This window comes from Tamandua tetradactyla, chromosome 18 (assembly GCF_023851605.1).
Source record: "Tamandua tetradactyla isolate mTamTet1 chromosome 18, mTamTet1.pri, whole genome shotgun sequence".
NCBI classification, from domain to species: Eukaryota; Metazoa; Chordata; class Mammalia; order Pilosa; family Myrmecophagidae; genus Tamandua; species Tamandua tetradactyla.
In genome coordinates this window covers 24,988,891-25,013,046 of record NC_135344.1, presented here as the reverse complement: position 1 = coordinate 25,013,046, position 24,156 = coordinate 24,988,891, and the positions used below count along the sequence as shown (strand labels likewise).

At 42.7% G+C, this 24,156-nt stretch overlaps 2 long non-coding RNA genes across 4 annotated transcripts; both read left to right on the top strand.

Moving 5' to 3' along the window:
- The first annotated feature begins 556 nt into the window (after positions 1 to 556).
- Positions 557 to 4,649, top strand: LOC143662564 (uncharacterized). Of its 2 annotated transcripts, none has more exons than XR_013165417.1 (3): positions 557 to 813; positions 3,860 to 3,964; positions 4,444 to 4,649. It is a non-coding gene; the product is annotated as an uncharacterized LOC143662564 (long non-coding RNA). The 2 variants fall into 2 exon arrangements; XR_013165416.1 differs by having other exon boundaries at positions 557 to 1,142.
- Positions 4,650 to 10,574: 5,925 nt separating this feature from the next.
- LOC143662563 (uncharacterized) lies at positions 10,575 to 13,951 on the top strand. Of its 2 annotated transcripts, none has more exons than XR_013165413.1 (3): positions 10,575 to 10,674; positions 10,742 to 10,844; positions 13,839 to 13,951. It is a non-coding gene; the product is annotated as an uncharacterized LOC143662563 (long non-coding RNA). The 2 variants fall into 2 exon arrangements; XR_013165414.1 differs by lacking the exon at positions 13,839 to 13,951 and adding an exon at positions 10,927 to 11,129.
- Positions 13,952 to 24,156: the final 10,205 nt, after the last annotated feature.

Genomic DNA, 24,156 nt, shown 5'->3' with positions numbered 1-24,156 from the left:
TACCCTGGGTCAGCCTTGTTTCCCAGCATCAACCTTTGGGCAAACTCAAACCTGTGTTGGTAACTTTACTACTTCTCCTTATAACAAACTCCAGTTACCATTAACTCCAGAGTGAAAAGGGATCCTCTTTCTTTCCAGCTTCCCTAAAGAAAGCCTTTGGTGCTTTGCATGCATGGTGGGGGATGTTGGGTAGTTAAATAGTCATTGGATTCATACACAGCCCTCTTCCATCATCATCTTTTATGCAGCATTAATTATTTTTCCTTTTTCTTCCACTGAAAAAGCTTTCAACCAGAGAGAGCCCTAATTAATTTGAGGCAAGAATAATTTTTCGTACATTTTGCAGCTTCCAGCCTGTGATTAAAAGGAGCAATTTCAAAGTGGGCATCTTCAACTTCACATGTAATATTGAGTGGTTCTGCTAAATAGCTTTTAGATGTGCTGTTCATGTGTGATTTTGATGAGAGGTGGTGATGGTGTTAATTTCTGATAGAACCCTGTGGAATGCTGGGTTCTCTTTCTCACGGATACCTTTGTGTAAAGGGAAGGACCCCACCCCTCATTTTCTCATGTTCAGTTACTGTTTGCCAAGATTTTGCTCATGGCCTTGCCTCTCCTACACACTTCCTCCTGGCATGTCATAGAATGTATTTCTTTCTGTACATTTTGTCTTTGAACTATATTGTAGCCTTCTTCAAAGCCAGGCTAAACTTTTCCTGGAGTAAAAGGTTGGACTACTTTGATTAAATGTAACAACTCAATTCTGCTATCTTGAACAGAAAGGAGAGGGCATTTAATTTTATGAAGAGTCAAGTAAGTTTTCTGGTCTTCAGAGGGGCAGAGGGCAGACTCCAGAAATGGAAAGCTACTTAACAGACATGCGGGATCTGGCTGTGGCTAAAATCTGGGAGCCACTGGCAGTTGGAGAGTTATGGAAGCCCAGGGTGTAAGTGCAATTGTCTGGGGAGGGAACATCATGAAGGCAGGAGTGAAAACCTGGGGTCAACCTTGAACAATGCTATTCAGTGGCTAGAGGAGAATGAATCCCCAAAGGGGCACAGAGGAGAATGGACAACTCCATGTTATTGGGGAAAGCGTGATTCAGCACAGGCCAGCTGAGTTGAATGCTGCTGAGAAGTGAGGTAAGAGAAGGAGGAAAGATGATGCTTGGAGAACTTAGGGAGAAATGCTTCTGCAGAGTGATGGAGGTGGAAGCCAGGGTGGAATGGGTGAAGAATGAGGTAAAGAACTGGTTTTCAAGAACTTTGGCTCAAAAAGGTAAGAGCTAGGGTTGTAACTGAAGAAAGATGCAGGATCTGGGGAGGTTTCTCTCCCATCTTTGGAATGATCCCATTATGAAACTGGAAAAATGGAAGGGTTCGAGATTTATGATAATAGAAAGCATTCTCTTAAATATGTGCATTCACACAGGCACACACACACACACAAGCTATGTAGTGCATCAATATTTGGTCTTACTAGCAGGAAAATTCTCCATATTGAAAAGTAAAATCCATAGCTATTCTTTCAGCATCAGCAACTTGCCAAGCTGTTATAGTTGGCAAACCAACCACATAACATTTGAAACTCCTCCCCCAGGAAGCACAGGAGCTTCTTCCATCAGGAAAAATGAACTCAATCCCCCTGATGCAAGGATTCTGGGTGTTTATAGGACGCTTGGCCTATGAAGTCTCAACAGGCTAAGTTTCACCAGTCTTCTAAACTGTGTGCTTTTTGTCTCTTATAAAAGCATCCCACAGTATTCCCTGTGCATTTTTAAACAGTAGTTGCACCATCAATTTTTTAAGTCAGACAGGCCTGGAGAAATTATAGTGTGCCATTGACAATGGCAGAGTTGGGCCTAGACCCCACTTCTGCAAGGCAGGCCGGTGCCCTGCAACAGAACAGATGGGCTGCTTCATTCTCCTCCTCTTTGTGGCACCAGCTTCATCCTTCACACACAGAGAATTTTACCTCACAAAACTCTTATAGATTACTTCTTCTAACCACTACCACCCCTTTCATTTTACAAATAAGGAAACTGAAGTCCAGCAAGGATAAGAAACTTGGCTAAGTGCACCTAGCAGGGTCTAAAACTAAGTCTTCCCCACCCACAGACCAACATGTTTTTACCACCACAGCACATGGTTCCCTGGCCAGCTGGGCAGGAAGGAACAAATGTCTCTCTTTCTTAAAAACCTGGCCATCTACTTGCCAACCCCCAACCAAAACCATTCCTGCAATCCTAAAGAACACCTAGGGTGTTATACAAGATTCTGCAAAGTTTCCAGGTACTAGGGTAACTTTCTAGAAACCTACAACCTCCAGATGGGTCCCTGGATGTACTTTGAAATTTGTTGCTTTTATGTATATATGTTATTTAAAGAGAAGGAGGAGTATAACAAAGACGATAGACTGAACAAATGCGTATGACTACTGAATCATTATATTGATATTTCTGTTGATCTCCAGTGTCTCGGAGTAGCTAGAAGAAAAAAAACAAAAAAATTGTGGAACTGTAACCCATAGCAAATTTTAAAATCTGTTCTATAACTACTTGTTTAAATGAACTTGGAAATGTATTGCTTTTTTGTTTATATGTTATATTTTACCAAAAAAAAATGCTCTTGAATACTTTTGATCATGGTGTTTCCAGACTGTTGTATTAAGTATTACATGTGCCACCAATTTCTCTTTGTCAACATGCTGATGGCATGCACTTTCCAATCACACAAATACCCTGTGATCAGATTTTTTTTCAAGAAGGGCCAAATAAAAAGTAACCTCTGGTGTAAGGAAAGTGTAGAATTCATGCAGTATGTTGCTCACTCGTCACTTGTTTCCGAATCTGAGGGTACAGACAATGCACACCAAGCATGAGTGTTGGGATACTGATTGCCTTTCTCAACAGATGTTGTCAGCACCCTGCTCACATCCCATTGGCACTTGGGGTCCCCTAAATTCCAATGGCTTCTTCCTGCAAGCAAAGGCAATACTACGAAGGGTTTTCTCTGGCACGGGGGTGTGCTTGTTGGTGGGGAGGGGAGTTAATGGCACAAGAGCAGACCCCACCCAAGGCTGAATGGAAGTTGGTGATTCAGCGTCTGCTTCCCACCCCTTGAGTAGGACAGTGCTGAGAACCATCTCAGAGGTCCTCAGAGGCACTGAGTCCTGATTTCCCACAGTAATAACATGGGCATTAGTGCACCTCGTAGCCCCCTTGCCTTCTTCGCTCACTTCCCCATTCTCCCATTGAAGCTTGCTGAGATCATCTCCCAAATAAATGACTTACACTCAAATCCTTGCCTCAGAGTCTGCTTCTGAGAGAACTTGAACTAAGACAGTTTCTCTTTTTTGAGGGAGTGATTCAATTTATCTTTTGTCCAAACTAAGCATTAAATATGGAGGTACTGGGGACAATGAAATAAAAGATTGAAAAATTTTCCAATTTCAGACCTTTCCAGCCTTGAAGCTTGGGTTGGAAGAAGCCAGACAAAGCACTGTTTTTGAGAAAAAGGAAAACAGAATCAGACATCTCCAAGAATGGGAGAACCCATGAAGCATATTTGTGTCACCAGTATAGTTTGGAGAGCAATACAAATGATTCCTCTAATGAGAAAACCAGACTGCCCCTATTAGGAGAAATAGTCAATCAGCAAGTATTTTTAAAATTGCCATAGGTAATCCTGATGCAAAGGAAGGACCGAGACCCACTGCCCTATGTGTTTAAGTACATGACATTATAATAATTTATTGTCTAGTTCCATAAGCCAGACATTGTGTAAATCCTTTACATGCTGTCTCATCTAATTCTAACAGCAACTTGTGGGCTGAATATTCTGTTATCTGCATTTTACAGGTGGTCGGACTATGCTAAGCGAGATTAAGGAACTTGCCTGAGACTGCACAGTCCCCACTTTGTGCCCAAAATTCAGGCTGAAATTTAGCCTCATGCCTTCTTGAGGTGCGTGTGACTTCTCTCACTTCCTTAGTCAAACCAACCAAAGGCTGGTCTTGTCACAGGACCAGTTTTTATTTTATTGATTATTTTTTTAAAAAATCCTTTTTTTTTCCTTTTTATGTCTTTTCCTTTACTCTCCTTGGTTTATTTTGTTTATCTTGTCTTTCTGATTTGAGAATTTGGTCCATTTAATTTCAATCTATCTTTTGTATTAACAAACTTATTCATTGATGTTCATTAGCTTCTGGGTACCTCTTTGGCTGCATCCCCTAAGTTTTACTAAGTCATACTATTGTTGAGTTGTACTTAGTTTGTAACTTGCTTCTATTTCTTCTCAAACTTGAAAGACATTTGAAAGTTTATTTTTAAACTTTCCAGGGTAGATGCTTTGTGGTTATCTTTTGTTGTCTACTTCTAACTGTATTGTATTGTGTGCAGTGAATGTATCTACATGATAATTTTCCTTTTTGGCCTACTAACAGAATGGGGGAGATTTCAGGATTTCCATCTGGATGAAAGAGGAAGCTTTATGTCCATAGACTCCATAGCCTTTACCTAAAATTGAGGAAACGTTGAATATCCATGTTCAAGAATGAAGGGAATGGCTGTGGAAGATTATTGGAAAACTAAAACTCTTTTTGCTACCCCCAAGCCTGCCACTGTACAGACCATTAAAAATAATCTTTGTGTCCCCTCCTCAGCTGTTGCATTCTCCAGCTTGGTGACTTGATCAGAATAAATCTTCCACATAGGTTAAACTGAATAGTTATACCCATCATAAAATAACTAGCACTATGTACTGATATAAGACGAATCAGCAGTAAGAGAGGGAATAATTAGAGAAGAGGTCAGGGTGTGACCAGGTGTCATCAGGTACCCCAAGGGAGGAAGTGAGTCTTGGGCAGGACAAACAAGATGAGGAGAAGAAGAGCGAGACCAGAGTGTTTCCAGTGGGAAGAGGAGCACCAAATATTGGTGGCAGGAGCTCACAGTCCATGTTCATTTGCCTGGGGGTAGAACAGAACAAGTAGAGAATTTGGCTGTGGTAAAGAAATCATGCTGTGGAGTAATGGGAAATGCAGCTGATTAAGTATGATCTGGCCAGCATGTTTAGGGATGTTACATTTATAGCGAAGATTTTAGTTTCATATAGGTAGTAACAGTTATAGTTAGTGAGGCTAGATGAGTGTCTTAAGGGGGCTAATCCATCAGGAATGGGCAAGGTGGGTGAAAGAAGTGGTAATAAAAATGAGTGGCTAAATCTGGGAGACATTTCAAAGGAAGAATTGGCAAGACTTGGAGACTAATTGTGTGGGGGCTGAAAATAGAGAGGGGTTTAAGATGACTTTGGGGGGCCCAGCCTGGCAGGCTGTGAGAAGGTAATGATATTAAGATACAGCAAGGTAGGTTTGAAGGGAAAGATCACAGGTTTGGTTTTAGACATGTTTATATTGAGAACATCCAACGGGAAAGGGTGGACAGGCATCAGAATGTGGAAGAGAGAGGTGGCAGAGGAAGCCACACACTGCAAGGTATGGTGCCACAGAAAGCAGGAAGAGAGAATCTCAAGAAGCATGTGGGTGGGTGTGGAAGGTAAGGGGGTAAGTTATTAAATGTGTCAATTGCTGTAGAGAAATGAAGGTGAGGGGAGGATTCAGACAAAGCACTTGAGATTTGATCAGAAAGAATTAGTCTCAGTAACGTGATGTTGACAGGCATCAAGTTGCAAAGATTTAGGGAGAGTGGGCAGCAAAGTAGGAGAGGCAATGAGCCTCAAGGGCACAAGTAAACTTACTTTGTCTAACTGCACCCCTCTTTCATTTCTCTGACAGCATTAGAAATGAAAATGCCTTTGGAGAATGAGGTCTCCTAGGTAGTTGTGCTGAGGGAAGCGAGGAGTTAAGCCTCAGGAACCAAGTATGAATTTCCCCTCTTTGAGATGAAGGTCATTGGGACCATGGCAGGGAACAGAGAGTTGTCATATGGCTGTAGGCCAGTGGGAAGGTGGGAGTAGAGGGGGAATATAAGCCATGGAAATCCCCAGATTAGTGAGAAATGGTCTCAGGGCAGCAGCCAAGGTAACAATGTGGCCAAGTCAGGGCAAATGTGGAGGGCACAGACTTTAAGTGTTGGATAACTGATAAAAGCTGGTGGACCCAGGGGCCATCTCACCCTGTAGTAGATGGGCTAAGAAGGAGATGTAGCAAGAGATATGGTGATGTGGGGCTTTCCATGGTGATCAAAGGTCACCACTCCTTCCTCAACAGTTTCCACTTGTGGGGAGTTCTTCCTTGGAAGGCCCTGTTGGCGCATTAAGATTGGGCAAGTAAAAGCTCCTCACTTTGACTGGCCTGAAAGCTCAAACTCTTTTCCTTCAGGTCAAACTCAGATAGACATCAGTAGCTATACCTCACCTCTGAGAGGACACTTCACAGGAGTCGATAGTTAAGAGCTCAGGAGTTGGGCAGTACCAAGTCCCTGGAGAGGCCTGAAGACAGATGGTCAGATACGGTTTTGTTCTGTTTTGTTTAAATTTCAAAGTACATCTTTTTTTATCATCACAATTGACTTTTTTTTTCATTTTTTTGTGAGAAAATAACATATATACAAAACAATAAATTTCAAAGCACATCACAACAATTAGTTGTAGAACAGATTTCAGAGTATGGTAGGGGTTACAATTACACAATTTTAGGTTTTTACTACTTGCTGGTTTAAGATACTGGAGACTAAAAAAATATCAGTATAATGATTCAGCACTCATACTCATTTGTTAAACCCAAACTTCTCTGTAAAACTTCACCATCAACTTTGATCTTTCTCAAGAAAGAAGAAAGGAGTATTGGGGCTATGCCCTTTCTAGCTTTTTCATGTTGGAAGAGGCTGTCAATAATATGGCATAGGGGAATGGAACTAGTTGATGTTCTGGAAAGGCTGGCCTCTCAGCATTTCAGGACTTATCTGATCCAGGGACCCATCTGGAGGTTGTAGGTTTTGGAAAGTTACCCTAGTGCATGAAACCTTTGTAGAATCTTATATAATGCCCTAAGTGTGTTCTTTAGGGTTGGCAGGAATGCTTTTGGTTGGGGTTTGGCAAGCTGTGATAGGTAGCAATGTCTACCTAAAGCATGCATAAGAGTGACCTCCGGTGTAGCTTCTCAACTCTTCTTGAACTCTCTCAGCCATTGATACCTTATTTGTTACACTTCTTTCCCCCCTTTTTGTCAGGATGGCATTGTGATCCCATGGTGCCAGGGCCAGATTCATCCCTGGGAGTCATCTCCCACATCGCCAGGGTGACTCTCATCCCTGGATGTCATGTTCCATGTAGCAGGGAGGGCAATGATTTTACTTGCAGAGTTGGGATTAGAGAGAGAGAGAGACCACATCTGAGCAACAAAAAAGGCTCTCTGGAGGTGATTCTTGGGCATATCTATAGATAGGCTAAGCTTCTGAACTACATACATAAGCTGCACAAGAGTAAGCCTCAAGATCAAGGGCTTGCTATTGATTTGGGGGTCCCTAATGTTTGACACAATATCTGGGATCTCCCCAGTGGTAAACTTTAATAATTCCATAATTTTTCTCCCATCCCTCAAGGGACTTTGCCAATACTTTTTAATTATCTGCTTAATATAGTCCGGGATGTATCCATGCATTACGTTTCAAGGCCCTCATTCTTATTCTAAGTTCCCTGTGTTTGGATTGTTTAAATGATCTATCCAGACAGGTTGAGTTAGATTATGTGCTATAGAAAATTTAGGTTCTGGACATAATGAAACTTTCCTCCTTTGGTCTCAAAGAGTAGGTGAAGTTCTAAAATACAGGCAATGTCTTCTTTACTCCTGTATTCTGAATTACCTTAATCCTGACCTGATTGACTTTGTTCTTATCTCTGAACACCAGGATATATATATATTTATATAGTTATATATTTACATACATATGTAACAGCCCCTGAAAATCCAGAAATAACAGTTACCACTCTGGACTAAACGTGACTCTATAAGAGCTTATAATCTAGGCCCCAGTTTTCATGTGAGTGTTTTCTAAATAAGATCATACAATATTTGAAGATCATTTTTAAATTACAGATTTTGCACAATTTCTAAAAACAAAAATCATGCAGTGCTATTTCCTTCTAAGACTCTTACAGAAGTCTTACATCACCCTTAATTCATTTTTTTCAATTTCCTTACATTATAAAGAATATAGACGTTCCAATTTTTTAAGATGGAAGCACTGAGGCATGGAGAGGTAAAATAAACTGTAAGAGGTGGCAAAAGACCTCTTTATAATCACTTTCACTTAGTAGGACTGTGGTTGCCTCTCCTGAAGAGGTGGCTTTGGCTGACTTCTCACCAGCTTTGGGCAGGAACAAAGCCATAGCTTGTGATAGGGCAGATTTAGTTCTGAGCTACATCACAGAGCTTCAAGACACAGGAGTAAACTGAATTGGCTTTTTAAATAAATTTGTAAGAGTTTCTATTTCACAAGGAGCATTTTACTTCACCTGCAGAACTAGACATTCTTCATTGCTTAACACACGTCCAGAAGTTTCCAATGGGAAGTGCCTTCACAGTCAAGTTAAAAGAATCTGCTGCACACTGAAAGACCATCTAACAAAGAGGATGCACAAGTACAACTTGACGCAACGATATGAATGAACCTCACAACTGCGATGTTGTGTAAAGGAACTAAGACTCAAAATTGGTCATTCTGAATGATTCCATGTTTGTAAAGTTCAAAAACACCAAAAACTAAAAATGCTGTAAGAAATCAGCGTAGTCTTCACTCTTGTGGGGAACTGTCAAGTGACTGAATGGAGATATTCTACAACTTTTGGGGTGCCAGGGGTGTTGCTATTCATAATCTAGATACTTATTTCATAGGTGTGTTCAATTTGTGAAAATTTGAACACCTGTGGCTTGTTCACTTTCTGTATGTATGTTATATTTTAATTAAAGATTTTTAAATAAAATGCTAGCTGAAAATATAAACAAATTTATAACTTTATAGATTTAAAAGAGATGAGCTACTGAAATATCTTATACCTGGTACATAGTAAGTAGTTAATAACAAATACTTATTACTATCATCATCATCATCATCATTCTTAGGATCCAAAACAATATAACTTGTCTACTTGATTACTTGGTACCTTATTCACAGGTTTTACCTCTAGTGATTACTTTTAGCTGTTTCCAAAAATCAATAGCCCACCCAAAATCAAAACAAATTGGAATATTAAAAGAATGTGCCATGGGTTCCGAATGTGATTCTGAAAAGGGCTTCCAAAAATATTCTGAGCAAAAGCAATGTCCTTAAAATAAAAATAAGTACACAGACTTCCTACTTGGAGATCATTGGAATGAATGTTGCATCAGTCTTGTTAAAGCCCTAAGGAGAGGCGGTGTTCTTTAGCATCACAACAGTTCTACAGCGAAGCCTTCAGCTCCTTCTAGAGCCCTGAGAGCTGTGTGTAGGCACAGCCTTCGGCCAAATGGCTCATCCTCTTAGTCTAAAACAGGGGAGTGCCTGCAGTCCTCTGATTTTAGACCACATATTTAGATGAAAAACTCCTTTTCACTATTTGCTAATAAGGGAATCTGTAATGCCCCCCACCTCAGTCTTAAAAAAATAAATAAAAAAGAGCTCTTCTTTTCTGATTGTTATGATGAATTAACCAAGGAGGACAGAGAGATAATCAATCACAAAAGCAGCAGGACTTAAAATGTTAATGAGCATCTTGGGGTTGAGAGACTATTCTCCTTGGATCCAGAGAGGGGCTATCTCTGTTTCCTGATGTATGGGAGTAAAAAATAAAAGTAATGGTAATGCTCTGATTTGGAGGAGCCCTTTAACTTTTCAAAGGCTTGTCACATTCACTTAATGTATTCATTCAACACTTTTTTTACAGTAAAGTAACATTTTGCAAGGAGCACTGGGATCTGAAGAAAGTGTGTAAGATAAAAATTGATCTTAAAAGTTCCTTAAATAACCTATAAAGTCCAGTATACATGGTCTGTATATTCACAAAGCAGTTGGCTTACATTTAGGTATTATCCTGTACCAGAAACATGCATTGAAACACCAGGCATATAATCACAATGATATACTAACTCCAAGAGGGACACAAGAAGACAGAGACTGACAAAAGGACAGGAGATTCAAGTCTCCCATCTCACTTTCTCTTTCTAGAGCAGAGGATTGCAAACTTCTGGAAAGGGTGAAACAGTAAATATTTTAGGCTTTGTAGGCCCTACAGTCTCTAATGCAAGGATTCAATTCTGCCTTTGTAGTATAAAAACAGCTATAAACAATCTGTAAATAAGTAGGTGTGACATTGTTCCAAATAAACTTTATTTACAAGAACAGGCAGTGGGCAGGATTTGGCCCACAGGCACTATTCTGATTATTTTCTTTCTCTCTCTTTGTGTGGCTAAATTAGGAGGAATTAAATTTGCAGATGATACAACACTTACTAAACCCCTAAGTCAGGAAATCTGCAAAATGCTGAGACAGGGAAGACAATGGTCATGGCATCACAGAGGTCTTCATTGTGGAAGAGACAGTTAACTGCCCACCAAAGGCTCATAGCTCCTGTTCAGCAGTAAAGTTTCCTCTGGGGTGCGGCCGTCCAGCCTAGGACTATGGTTCCCAGCCTCCTTTGCAGCTGGATGGAACCACGTGAATGTTCTCCCCAGTGGAGTGTAAGCAGAAGTAGCCTGGGTCACTCCCATGCCTTTTTCCACATATTCATCCCATGTTTTCTGGCAGGATGTAATAGCGTCAAGGATCTAGGGGATGGCAGAATCACAAGACAGAAGGAACCTGGGTCCTCAAATTCTTACATGGAAGAGGCCTATCAATCCAGCAGTTGGTAAATTTCTATTGAGTCGCACTTCTAAAACTTGAGGGGTTTATTTGTCATGGCAGCTAATGTTACCTTAACTGATATCCAGCAGAGAACGTGTACTATCTGAACTGTCAAAACTCAGTGCAGGGAGCGCTACATACACAGCATGCTATGAGAGTACCACAGAGGAAAAGATGGCAGAGAAAACTTCTATGCAGGAATTCAGACAAGATATATCACAGAGGCAGTGGGCCCTAAAAAGCTCAAGTGGTCTTCACCAACAACCTTGTCTTTTACGATTAAACAGTTTAAGACTCTGAGGTTCACAGATTTTACTTGACTTGGGGAAGTTCTCCTCTACCTGTCATTGGTAAATCCAGGACTCCTGGCCCAATTCCAGTTCTCTTTCCCCTGCATGACATGGTCTCACACCTCATTTTGGAGAAGTACAGACCCAGAATCTGGAGAATTGAGGCCTGGCCAGGATAGGGTTTAACTATAAGCTACTTTCCCTATTCCTTTCCACCAGATGGGCTGTGACTGCTCCCAGAAGCATCCCTGGTCAAGGGCTCATTAGCAAGTATATTAGTCAGGGTTCTCTAGAGAAACAGAAGCAACAGGAGATATCTATAAATATGAGATTTATAAAGGTGTCTCACACAACTGTAGGAATGGAAGAGTCCAAAATCCATAGGGCAGACTGTAAAGCTGGAGGCCCCAATGAAGCATCTGGACGAACTCCACAGGAGAGCCTCTCTGGCTAAAGAAGGAGTGAAAGAGTCTCTCTTCTCCCTTAAAAGCCTCAACTGATTGGATTATCTCATTGGTGGGGGGCCTGCCTTGGTTGATCACAGATGTAATCAGCCACAGATGCAATCAGCTGATGATTTAATACACCAGCCAATTTATAAACCAGCCATGAAATATCCTTGTAGCAATGGTCTGGCCAGTGCTTGCCTGACCAGACCACCGGGCATCATTATTTGACCAAGCTGACACCAGAACCTAACCATCACAGCAAGCCAACTCCTCTCCTTCCTAACGGGCCAAGCAAACAAAGATGTGTTAACCTTGCCCCCTGTGAAGGATAAAGCATCTGTGCCCACAGAGATGCCAAGTGACCTACTCACCACCAGACAGCAAGCTTGGCAGCGTGGGAGGAGCAAGGCAATGCAAAGCAGAGCTTGGCAGGGAGAAGGGGGGATATTAACTGCTTCTATTTTTTACATTGAAGAAAGATTTTTTGACACATTAAGTAGAAGCATTTCAATATATCTGCAAGCATCAAAAAGCCAGTTTCCTTAATGTAGTTCTACCCTGCTCCAATATTCATCCTGACAACATAAATGCCAACCCTTTTCTTTCCCTTGAGCCTCTCCAAAGCAGATTTCTCCTCTGTCTTTCCTATGAAATGGCCCTTGTCTCGGAGTTGGTGGGAGAGGTAGGAGGGGGACCACAAATCACAGGATGAATCTGTAACACTTCCCACTGTATGCCACAACACGCAGCTCTCAGGAACACACTGCTTTGCCCCCTTGTACTGGAAACAAACCCATCTCCCTCTACTTATGCACATGCATGCTTCAGATGTTTTGTAAACTTGGAGGCATCAAAACCGGAGCAGACCCACAAGTCTGATTTAAAGAGCAGCAGAATTCGACCAGAGCAGATTGAATGAAGACCAAGAGCTTAAATATGCATTAACTATTTAGAAACTACACTTTATATCCACACCCAAAAATCAATTTCATGAATAAGCTTAAAACCAGGTGGAATGCAGGTGGGAGGGTGAACTAGTGTGACCTTTCTGGACTTAGATATCAAACACCTTTAAAATCTACCTTCCTTTTGACCTAGTAATTCCATGTCTATGAATTTACCCTAAGGAGATAATCACAGAAGTATGCCAGGTTTATACACAAGAACGTCCATTGAAGAACTTATAATAGCAATAGAAAACAAACAGAAACACTTAAACACCCAATAATAGATAACAATAGTTTCCTGAACCAATAATGTGAAGTCATTAAAAGATGATATTGTATTATTTAACTTAGGAAAACCATAGGTCATTGCCAACTTGCAAAAGAGTATATATAAAGTGTATATATACCGTAAATGTATACATTTGCGATGGAAAAATTCCAAAAGATACGCACAAAAATATTAACAGTCTGTTATCTTTGATTAATGAAAATTCATGTGAAAATAGTTTTTGGTCTGCTTCTCCATATTCTCTAATTGTTTTTCATTAAACAAATGTTACTTGTACTACAATAAGTAATGAAAAATTAAAAATGAATAAAACTCAGTGTTAGTGAATCTAAGATACTTTTGATCACCATGAAGCCAACTACCTGGTCTGGCTGAAGTTTGCAGTAATCTGTCAGCTGCTGCAGCATTAGAAGCCAAGTTGCTTAAAGGAAATGCCCTGCTCAGAGTCCAAAGCTAAAAAATGCTCAAGACTCTAAACCCCAGATCTGGGGCATCCAAGGCCCTTTTGAGGGCTTATAACATATATATGTTCAAATGCAGGTATAATAATGGGAAGTGCTTCTATTCCACTCTTTCCCAGATAGGCAGAGAGGAAAATAGGAACCTGAGGGGGGTGGGGGGTGCTCTTGTGTGTAAGCCAGAGCAGCAGAGAGAACAAAGAGCAGCCTTCGGTGGACAGATCATTTGATGGATGCCCGGCCATCAGAGAGGAGCCCGGAGTGCCTGGGATCCTGGGAAGGGAGCCAGGAAGGAACCAGCCTGTTGTGCTCTTCAGACTAGCGGCTCTGACTCCGGTGCCCTCAGCACAGGCTGGGTTGGTGGCGGTAAAGAAAGGTTGTAAGATTCATCTGTTTAATCAGCAAGCTCCCAGATGATGTTTGGAGTTTGATATGGATCTTTCCAGCCTCTCTCAAATCGATCAACAAGTATTGATTGAGTGCCTACTGTTTGCCGGGCTTGACGCTAGGCATTTTGGGAGATGCAGAATGAGTACAGAACAAGGTTTCTGTCCTCTTCAATTAGCGCCGCAAACCCATGTGTAGCAAAGGCGAACTGCCTGGGTGTGACAGTGCAAACTACAGAAATGCAGAGGACGGGGCACCCAGATCGATGTGGCAAAGGCAGGAAGACTTCAGAAAAGAGGTAGGATTGAAGCTGAAATTGGGTGGTGGGCAATATTACTAGCTGAGAAAGTATAAATATGTGTTAGGGTAACAACTAGCTGCAATAACAAAAAAAACTGAAATTTTGATGCCATCGCACAATAGAAGTTTATTTCTTGCTCACATAAAGGCCATTTGGCAGCAGGGGGTGGGAGGCGGGAGGACTCTTCTCCATGTTCATTCAGGGTCCCAGGCTGCCAATGGTTCCACTATGGTCAGTACTTGATTATCCAGACCACCCAGGCTTCGACACCAGCCAGCAAAAGAGGAAAAGGTAGGCAAAAATCCCATGGGAGAGTTATATAGTCCAGGCCTGCAAGCAGCTCACATCACTCCCCCCACTTTCCATTGGCTTAAAGTCTGTCCATGACCCCAATGAGATGAAAAGGGGATGAGAATTATGGTCCATGGCAGGTCAGCCACTTTCCAGCAACAACTCTCCGAAATTAGAACTCCAAGCTTTGGTGGAAAGGGAGCCCCTGTTGGCAAAGCTTAGCAGTGGACCCAGCATGGGAGTGGATGAAGCTGCAAGGGGACAGTGACATGGAGGGGTGGGAGCTGGGTGTGGATGGGGAGACCCAGGTTGGGAGTAGAGAGAAAGCGACTCAAATATCAAGATGCTCTAAGACTATAAGTGCAATGGTGGCAATTTGAAAGCCTGAAAATCCAGACAAAGGCTTGCTTTACTGGTAGTGCTGTGTGAAGCTTGGGGGTCAGAATGACGTCAGGGGGGCCTATGCTCTCCCAATGCCCACCGCGTCTCCAATAGACCCCAACACCCATCTGTGTCGCATGCTTGGCCAGGAAGACAGAATTTGCAATGCCTTCCTTAAACAGAACTTGGATCTTAGAGGATGCTCACATTCCTAATCCAAAACCAAGGGGCACTCAGTTGGAACAGAGAATATGGGAAACTTTGGTTTCTCCATGAGAACCTCATGGGTGGATTTTCAGGAAGATCCAGGGCCACCCGTCCCCAAGGCTGCAAAGGACTCACCTGAACATATCAGCTCTAAAGGCTTTATGTCCCACCTGCGCCGAGGCAAGAGGGGTGATAGGATGCTATCCTATACCACTGTAAACTCATATACTTATGTTGTTTTCCATCAATGGCATTAAAGAAGATGGCATTAGACAAGTCACTGAATTCATGAGACCGCATTCTTCTGGAAAACAGATGAGTTTGACCCCGTGATCCCTGAGGACTGTCACCACTATAAAATCGTGTGATTGGCAATTCTTCCCACGGGTGCATTAATAAGACCGCAGAAATTTTAGAATTTAAAAATAGACAACAAAATGGGGGGAGAGGAAAAAGAAAAGGCCTCTAGAGGTTGTTAGACCAACACTTCCCAAAACGTGTCCAGGAATATTGGTTCTATAAGCGCTCAACAAGATGCAGGTGTGAAGTAATGACTGCCGCCGTACCATAGACCAAGCCATATGCAAAGAGTTTCCGTGTGTGGCTTCAGTTAATCCTCCCCACAACCTATTATCATCTTCAGCCCAATTCATACAGGAAGAAACTGATGCTTAGCCTGAGGGCACAGAGATGGTAAGTGGAGGGGAGAGTTGTAAACCCAGGTGAGTCTGACTCACCTACTCCCTTAGGGTTCCTTGGTCATGGCAGCTTGGGAATTGCTGGGTTCAACAAGGTTGAACTGGTTTGCTCTACAAAATCCATTGGAGCCCTGACTCTGTGTCCGTGTGAGTGGCATGGAGGTTAAGAGCACAAGCCTGCCTGTGCTTCCATCCCGGCTCTGCCCACTACCGGCCGTGTGACCTGACCTCTCTGTACCTCATCTGTTAAACGGGGACAACAGCGCCTGTTAGCATCACACGGCTGCCTGTGAAGATCAAATAAGTCAACAAGCTTTGAGATCAAAACAGTGCCTGGCTCAAACCAAGCGCTGTTAAAGTGTTGGCTGTCTCCAGAGTGGGCAGTGCTGTCAGTTAAATTGGTCCTGGCACCTGGAGATCGTGATGCATTCCTCAGGACACTGGCCCGATCTGGAACCTTCCTTCTCACTTAACAATGAGGAGCCAGGCCTGACTCACAGCCTCCTAGGCTGCCAAGCCACAGCTGGACTCACAATTCCCAGACCCTGCCCAGTGCTCACCCCTCCAAGTCCACCCTGCCTCTCACTAGCAGATTCAGACTTTTTCTGCAAACCTAATTGCAGAATTGTAATTGAACAGAAGATCACACAAGGCCCAGGCTTCCAGCTCCAGCCCTTTTTATTTTATTTGTCTTTAAATGCCCACCCAATGCCCAGTACAGGAACTTGCTTTTACTTGGAATAAATGAGAACCAGAACTAAGCCTTCTGCTGCAGCAGCCGCCTCCCCAGAGGGTGGTCTCAGTGACAGCCCCACTGCTCAGGCCTCTGAGTTGCTTTAGGCAAAATGACACTGTCCTGCAGGCCCACTGGGCTCTTGCAGCCAATAGCAGCTGATGCCCTGCAGCTGGGGCAGTGCTCACTCAGCGCTGCCCAGAGCACGCCCTGTAAGCTGGGTCTGCTCAGCCCTCCCAAAGGAGAAGAGAAGAGGGAGGGGGAAAGGAGGGGGTAGGAGGGGAAGGAGAGGGAGGAGGGGGAGAGAGAGAGGAGGGGGAGAGAGGGAGGAGGGGGAGAAGGGAGGACAGGGAGGAGGGGAGGGGGAAAGAAAGCTAGAAGTTAAAGAAACTAGGGAATAAGAACAAGAGAGCCAGAGAAAAACCTCTGAAATTCAGCGTCCCCTTCTGTGGTTCTCCTTAGGCAAAGGGGTTTTATCTGCTCCCACCTGTTTAGTTATGCCCTTTTATTTAAAGGTCTGCTGTCAGCTCCCAACCTGCTATCCCTGCCTCATCTTGACTGTACAGAAGAGAACTCATAACTGTGGGTAACGTGTGCCCCTCTTGTGGCAATGGATACGGTGCACCTTCAGCCCAAGTATATTAATTACAATTAATTACTGACAGGTGCTGAAGCCCGAGTGCCCCAGCGTGCATCATTTGTCTTAAAAGGGGGGATCCTGTGGGGTCACCGTCCACCCAGTGGCCATGCGAGTGGTCTGCAGGCCCTGGCTGGTTAAGGGATTTGAGTTAATGGATGTCACAGATGACAGGTGAGGTCTCCTCAGGCACTCTCGCCCACCTCCAGGAGGTGCACAGGTGAGGGGGACTGTGAACTACCGAGAAGGAACTATCTCCCTCCAGTATGCCAACCAAATACTCAGAGCCCACTGACAATTCAGCGTTTACCCAGGACTCTCCATATAGTCACAGGGATTCAGTTAGCTCAATGTTTGCTGAGATGCTCATCTTGAATCCAAATAAAGTAGATTTATTTTCTTTTTCTGCTGAGAAAAAGAAAATAAACATGTACATTCTATTCATTGTTTCTTGAGATGGAGCTTGTGACTGAATTTAAGTCATTTTACTATTATCCCTCTCTTTGTTATTTTATGCCATGTATAGATTCAAGCAGGTAGCACAGGGATGAGAAAAAAGGAAAACTAGAAAGAACTCCTCAGCCTGCTCAGTGCAAGTCTGTGCGTTTGCTAAGTTCCCATATTACTCATCCCTCCCAAGAGATGCTTAGCAGCTACAGCTGAAACCAGCTAGGACAAATCATTTATTCAACAAGTATTTACTGGGTACCTACTATGAGCCAGATTCCGTGATGACAGCCGAGACCTAGCTACAAACAAGGTGGAGACAAACAAGGTGGGGGTCTTCCAGGTCCCCAACAGGATCTTTAGAGCCGAGACCAGACCCAGACCCCTAGTTAGCCAGATGAGAGGGTGCCAACACCCAGAGAGGCAAAGCTGCTCGCCCACACCGTGCCGCACCGGAGTGCCTGGCCCAGAGCTGAAAGCCGAGCCTCCTGAGCCCTAGGCCGCACTCTGCCCCTAGCGTCCTGCCCTCCATCCTGCTTCCTGGGGCCTAGGCCCCACGGCTGCTCCCAGGACCGTGACCACAGGGGTCCGGAAGCAGGTCACAGGAAAACCACGCTGTCCATGTGGCCTCTGCTCTTTCTTTGCTACATGCACATGCAGAGTAGACCACAGACTTCTAAATGGCCAATCCCCAGTCTTGTCATTACACACAGAGGTTTAAAAGGGAAAAAAGTCTTCAAAATATTTATAGAAAGAAACTGCTTAAGAAAAAAATGTTTTTCTAGGCTGAAAGAGCCTGACTTTTTTCAGATCTCAAGGCGTGTACAGGGAGGGTAAGGAGTGATTGGCCTGGGGGTGGGGGGGTGGGGATTGGGGGGGGACTGTGCTTGGGACTCCCTCCCTTCTAATCCCCACTCCTCCAGGACTTCAGTCCCTTCCTTTCTTACCCCCTCCACCAGCAACGAGATCCAGACAATGGACAGCCGGCAGAGGTGGCCCGCAGAGAAAAGGACAAAGGATGACACTAGCTGATGATTACTAAGCACCTTCCTGTGCCTGCAGTTTCATTACATTCAACATGGCATTAAATCCCCCTTACAACCCGACGTGGTGTAGCTTATTCCCTCCCCACCGACTCCCCTTTTTACAAAGGAGGAAACTGAGGCTCCCCTCCTTCCAGTTACCCCAGACTTGCCTCTAAAACTAAGTCCATCTGTCTCTAATGACCGTGCTGTGTCAGCAATAACGCAGAGGTGTTTTCTTGGGCACAGGAAGGGAGCTTGATGGGGTGGAGGGGGGCAGAAGGCTCAGGTGTGGAATCAACCAATGTTGAATGAACATATGCTACGCGTGAGGCATTCTGCCAGGTGCTGGGAGGGCACCAAGGAAACCCATTCCTCCCGGAGTGCCCAGTGTTCAGCTGCAGGCCAAGCCGGGCCTGGGGCTACCTGGGCCTCCTCCCCAACCCACTCCCCTGCCGTCACTTCTGCCTCTACGGCCCTTCTGAGCATTATCTGTCTACTCTGCTCGTCTGTAAAACAGGAGTGGTCAGGTGTCTACTTCATTAATGTAATAATGTATATAAAGCAATTATTAGCCACGGCCCTGGGACATAGCAATTTCTCAGCAGATGTTAGCTGCCATTACGTACTGTCTTTACCAGCACATTGAAAAAATGGTGAAACTGACACCTGAGTACTCAAAGGACATGAAACTTAGGGGTGGATTTGGGGCCAACTGGTCCCTTCTCTTTTGCTAACTACATCGGGTGGTTTCAGGTATCTGCATTTTTTTCCCATGCCGGCTTCCCATTCTCTTTTCTATCTACTAAGATTCACCATTTCTTCAAGACCTAAAGGAAACAGGAGTATTTTATGGATGGGCCCCATGACAGGCATCTTTCAGAGCAGTGTTGTCTGATAGAAATAAAATGTGAGCCACAGATATAATTTTAAATTTTATGATAGCCACATTTAAAAAGATGATAAAAATAATAATTCAAAATTTTTTATTTAACCTAATATACCAAAATATTATCATTTCAACATGTAATCAGTATAAAATTGCTAAGGAAGCATATTTTATGTTCTTTTGTTCATACAAAGTTTTCAAATTCTAGTACATAGTTGATGCTCACAGCACATCTCGGTTTGGACTAGCCGCATCACTGTGCTCAATAGTCACACGAAGTGAGTGGCTACCAGTTTGGAAGGGACACCTTTAGAGCAAACTGACCCTTTTCCTTTAAAGACCAAAACACCTCCCACATTAATTGGGGAGGGGGAGGGGGTTGTGGGAGTAGCAGGTGGTCCTGCTGGCCTCTCTGCCCCCAGGGAATGTGTGAAGAAGGAACCTGTTTCTGGCCAAAGCAAATCACACAAACCCATCTAAGGTCTGCTGATAATACATTCATAGAGTTTCACACCCCAGCACACAAGCAAGCTCTGGCTTAATAGGCTTTTAAAAATACCTTCAGACTTGTACCCACCACTCCCCAAAACCATCCTCACAGAGGCGACCCCTCTGCATCCCAACACTCCCTTTTCACTGCGCACCACAAGCTCTTTCTCAAGCTCCCTGACAATGGGACACAGATATGAATATTTTATTGACTCTCTACATGTTTCCCGAACAGCCATGGGACACTGGGTACCACGCTGCATGGGCCTCAAGTCTGTCAGAACAATAGGACTTGTCCTGACACCTGGTCCATTTTGGAATTCCAATTGGAACCATCATAAATAGGTCCCAGAATGGGAACTTTAATGACAGCCTGACCTGGGAGCTAGTTTCTTTGCTTGGTTTCGGTTTCCTCTGTTCATCTGCTATAGGCCCCCTCCCCTCTGCGGGACCTGAGTTAGCTGCACGGTCCTATCTCTGCTGCATGTTTCAAGGCCCCAGGTGAGTGAAGGTGCACAAGGCCAAGCAGGGAGCCTGGAGAAGAGATGCTTAACCCTTCTGCTTCTGACCCAGGCCCTGTCCCTTCTGAGGTCAGTCTGCAGACAACTGAAAATTGGCATGTGTAGACCTCTGAGGATAATCCAGAGCTCCATTTGCCTCAAATTTTTCCTTCTGCCCAGAAGGACCATCGAGAAGACTCATGAAAGTTTCCATGAATGATAGACAAAGGAATGTCGGGTATAACTGATTCATGAGGACAGGTATGAGATGTGAGCACAACAGAGCACCCTGGATCCAAAAACCTCTAGATTGAATGATTCAAGTATTTCTTATTAATCAGTTCTCATAACCACTTGTGGACACAGAGTCTTGGAATTAGAAACACCACTGAGAAAACATTTAGTTCTCACCTACTACTATGTGAGACTATCATATTCTTTAAAGTTTCCAAGGACAAATTATAGCCTATAAAAGAAACTCCTTTAGCTGAACTAAATTTTCCCTACTCATCTCCTCTGGCATTTAAACCCATGTCTCCTAATGCACCAGCTGTGGAGAAAGGGAGCATCTGGTCATCGTGCTCCAATGGAAAGAGGAGTTAAGTTGAGAATGACATTTTGGCTTCAGATAAATCTTGTTTCTAATCCCACCACCACTACTTACTTATTATGTATGTCTGGGCAACTTATTTTCCCCCATGAATCTTAATTTTGTTTCTTATCAAACCCATTTTATTAAATGGTTTCATTCTTGCCATTCCTTAACGTTTACCCCAAGATCTTCTAAGTCCCTCTCAAAGTGTAATTGCATAACTAACTTTCAACCAAACTCTTCATAAATGTAAAATAACAGTCTGTACAGAACATAATCACCACCATGGCTGCTGCTTTTCTACCCTCTGAAATGAAGATTAATAATGACTGCTATTATTTTTAAGCATTAATATGTAACAGTCATTTCATGTTACATAATTAACACCTTATCAATGATTAAAGAATTCCTCTTTCGTGGATTCTTCATTCATTCAACAGATAATTATTGAGCAATACTATTGAGCCAGGCATTGTTCTAGGTGGTAGAGATCAGCAGTGAACAAAAGTACAAGAATTTCTCCCTTTGTGGAGTTCACATTCTAGTTGGAAATACAGTTGATAAAGTGAGATATATAGATCAAGTGATATGTACTATGGACAAAATAAAGCAAGCTACCAATTATAAATAGGGTAGGAAGGGAAGTCCTCACTGAATGGGAGGTAAGAGGACAAACCATGTGGATATCTTGGAGAAGAATATTCTAGGCAGATGAAATTACAAGTACAAAAGTCCTGAGATAAGAGCATCATGGTATGTTTGGGAACTGCAAGGAAGGCACTGTGGTTAAGCAGCAATGAACATGGCATACCTTTGCGAAGACTTTGACTTTTACTCTTAGGTGAAAAATTGTTAAAAGATTTAGATTAGAGAAGATTTGATTAGAGAAGAAACACAATCTGACTTGCATTTAAAACGGATTACTCTGACTTTTTATGCAATATAAGATAATAAGAGAAAAGAATGGAGGCCAGGAAATGGTTGACTTCTAGATATACGGTGAAGATAGCTTCAACAGGATTTGCTGATGAATTGGATATATATAAAAGAAAAGAGAGAATGATGGGTGACACCACAGAGTTTGGTCTAAGCAAATGGAAGGATTCAGTTGCCATGGGGAAGTTGAGAAGGGGAAGCTGATGGGTGGAGCAGGATGTGAGGTTGCCTAGATTGAAACACAAAGACATATTCAAGTCCTAACCCCCACCTGGTGGATATGAATTTATTTGTGAATGAGGCCAAACTGAAACAGGGTGGGCCTTAATCCAATATGACTGGAGTCCTTATAAGCAAAGGAAATTTGGACACAAAAGTAGAAGCCACAAGAGGAGACTGAAGGAGACAAATCACCATGTGACCATGGCAGAGACAGAGTCCCAGCAAGCCACCACCAGAATGCTACAGACTTTGGAAAAGCACAGCTTGCCAATACCTTGAATTTGGACTTCCAAAACTCTGAGACAATAAATTCCTATTGTCTAAGCCAACGAGTTTTTAGTATTGGTTTTAGTAGCCCTGGAAAATTATGACAGAGGTGAAGAGCAGAAGTTCCATTTATTTTTTTCTTCTTTAAAAATATTTTTATTGATGTTTTATTTACAAAAGTAAAATTCAATCTTTTTATTGAACATACAGCTCTATGAGTTTTGACAAGCACATGTAGGCATGCAAGTCCCACCCAATCAAGACACAAAATAGTTTTGTCACTAAAAAATTCCTTCACGCCATCTCTGTCAGCAATGCTTCCTCCAATCCCCTCTCTGTTCTCCTGCCAATCTATTGATCTGTTCTGTATCCTATAGTTTTGTCTTATTCACAAAGTTATATAAATGGAATGGTATAGTATAACTATACCATAGTCTGTTTATCCATTCACCAGTTGAAAGACATTTGAGCTGTTTCCACTTTTTTAAATATTTTTATTGAGAAATTTTCTCAAACATACAGTCCATACATGTTATACAGTCAAAGGCTCACAATATCATCACATAGTTGGGTATCTATCACTGTGACCATCTTTAAAACATTTGCATCACTCCAGAAAATAAATAAAAAGAAAAAAGAAAAAAACTCATATATTCCATAACACTTACACCTCCCTCTCATTGGCCATTAGTATTTCAATCTACCCAATTTTTTACCTTATCCGCCCCCCCATTATTTATTTATTTATTTATCCTTATTTTTTTACTCATCTGTCCTGGATAAAAGGAGCATCAGACACAATTTTCACAATCCCATGATCACATTGTAAAAGTATATAGTTAAACAATCATCTTCAAAAATCAAGGCTACTGGAATATAGCTCAACATTTCAGGTACTTCCCTCCAGCCACTCCAAAACACCATAAACTAAAAAGGAATATCTATATAATGCATAAGAATAACCTCTCAACTCTGTTTGAAATCTCTCAGCCACTTTATTTTGTCTCATTTCTCTCTTCCCACTTTTGGTCAAGAAGGCATTCTCAATCCCATTATGCTAGGAACCAGCTCATCCCAGGAGCTCTGTCTCATGTTGCCAGGGACATTTACACCCCTGGGAGTCATGTCCCACATAGTGGGAAGGGCAGTGAATTCATCTGCTGAATTGGCTTAGAGAGAGGGGCCACATCTGAGCAACAAAACAGGTTCTCTGGGGATGACTCTTAGGCATAATTATAAGTAGGTTTAGCTTCTCCTTTGCAAGAATACGTTTCAAAGGGGCAAACCCCAAGAACAAGGTTTCAGCCTATTGAATGGGTTGTCCCCATTGCTTGCAAGATTATCAAGAATTCCCCAACTGGGGAAGTTGAATATATCCTCCTTTCTCCACAGCCCCCCAAAGGGATTTTGCAAATACATTTTTTCTCTGCTCAAGCTACTCTGGGATGTTTCGTAGCACCACCCTGTACAAACCAACAAGACAGGAGTTCAATTTTGATGATAAGAAGTAGAGCTGTTGAGTTGGCTACTGGTTATATGAATCTAGAGTTCAGGAATGAGAATCCAGGCTAGAGATAAATGTATAAGTCATAAGCATAAGGTAATATTTAAAGGCAGAATACTAAATAAATTGATCAGGAGAGTGAATGAAGATAGAAAATTAAGAGGTCAAAGGACCGAGTCTTTGGGTTAAGCCAATAGTTGAGGCAAAATCAGCAAAGGATTCTGAGAAAATGCAGTAAATAAAAAAGGAAGGAAATCAGAAGAGTGTCGTATCTAAGATGCCAAGTGAAGAAAATGTTCTCACAGATGAAAAAAGGATAAAGTGAGTAACAGACAGCTGCTATGGCAGATAAAATGGAGACTGAGAATTGATCATTGATT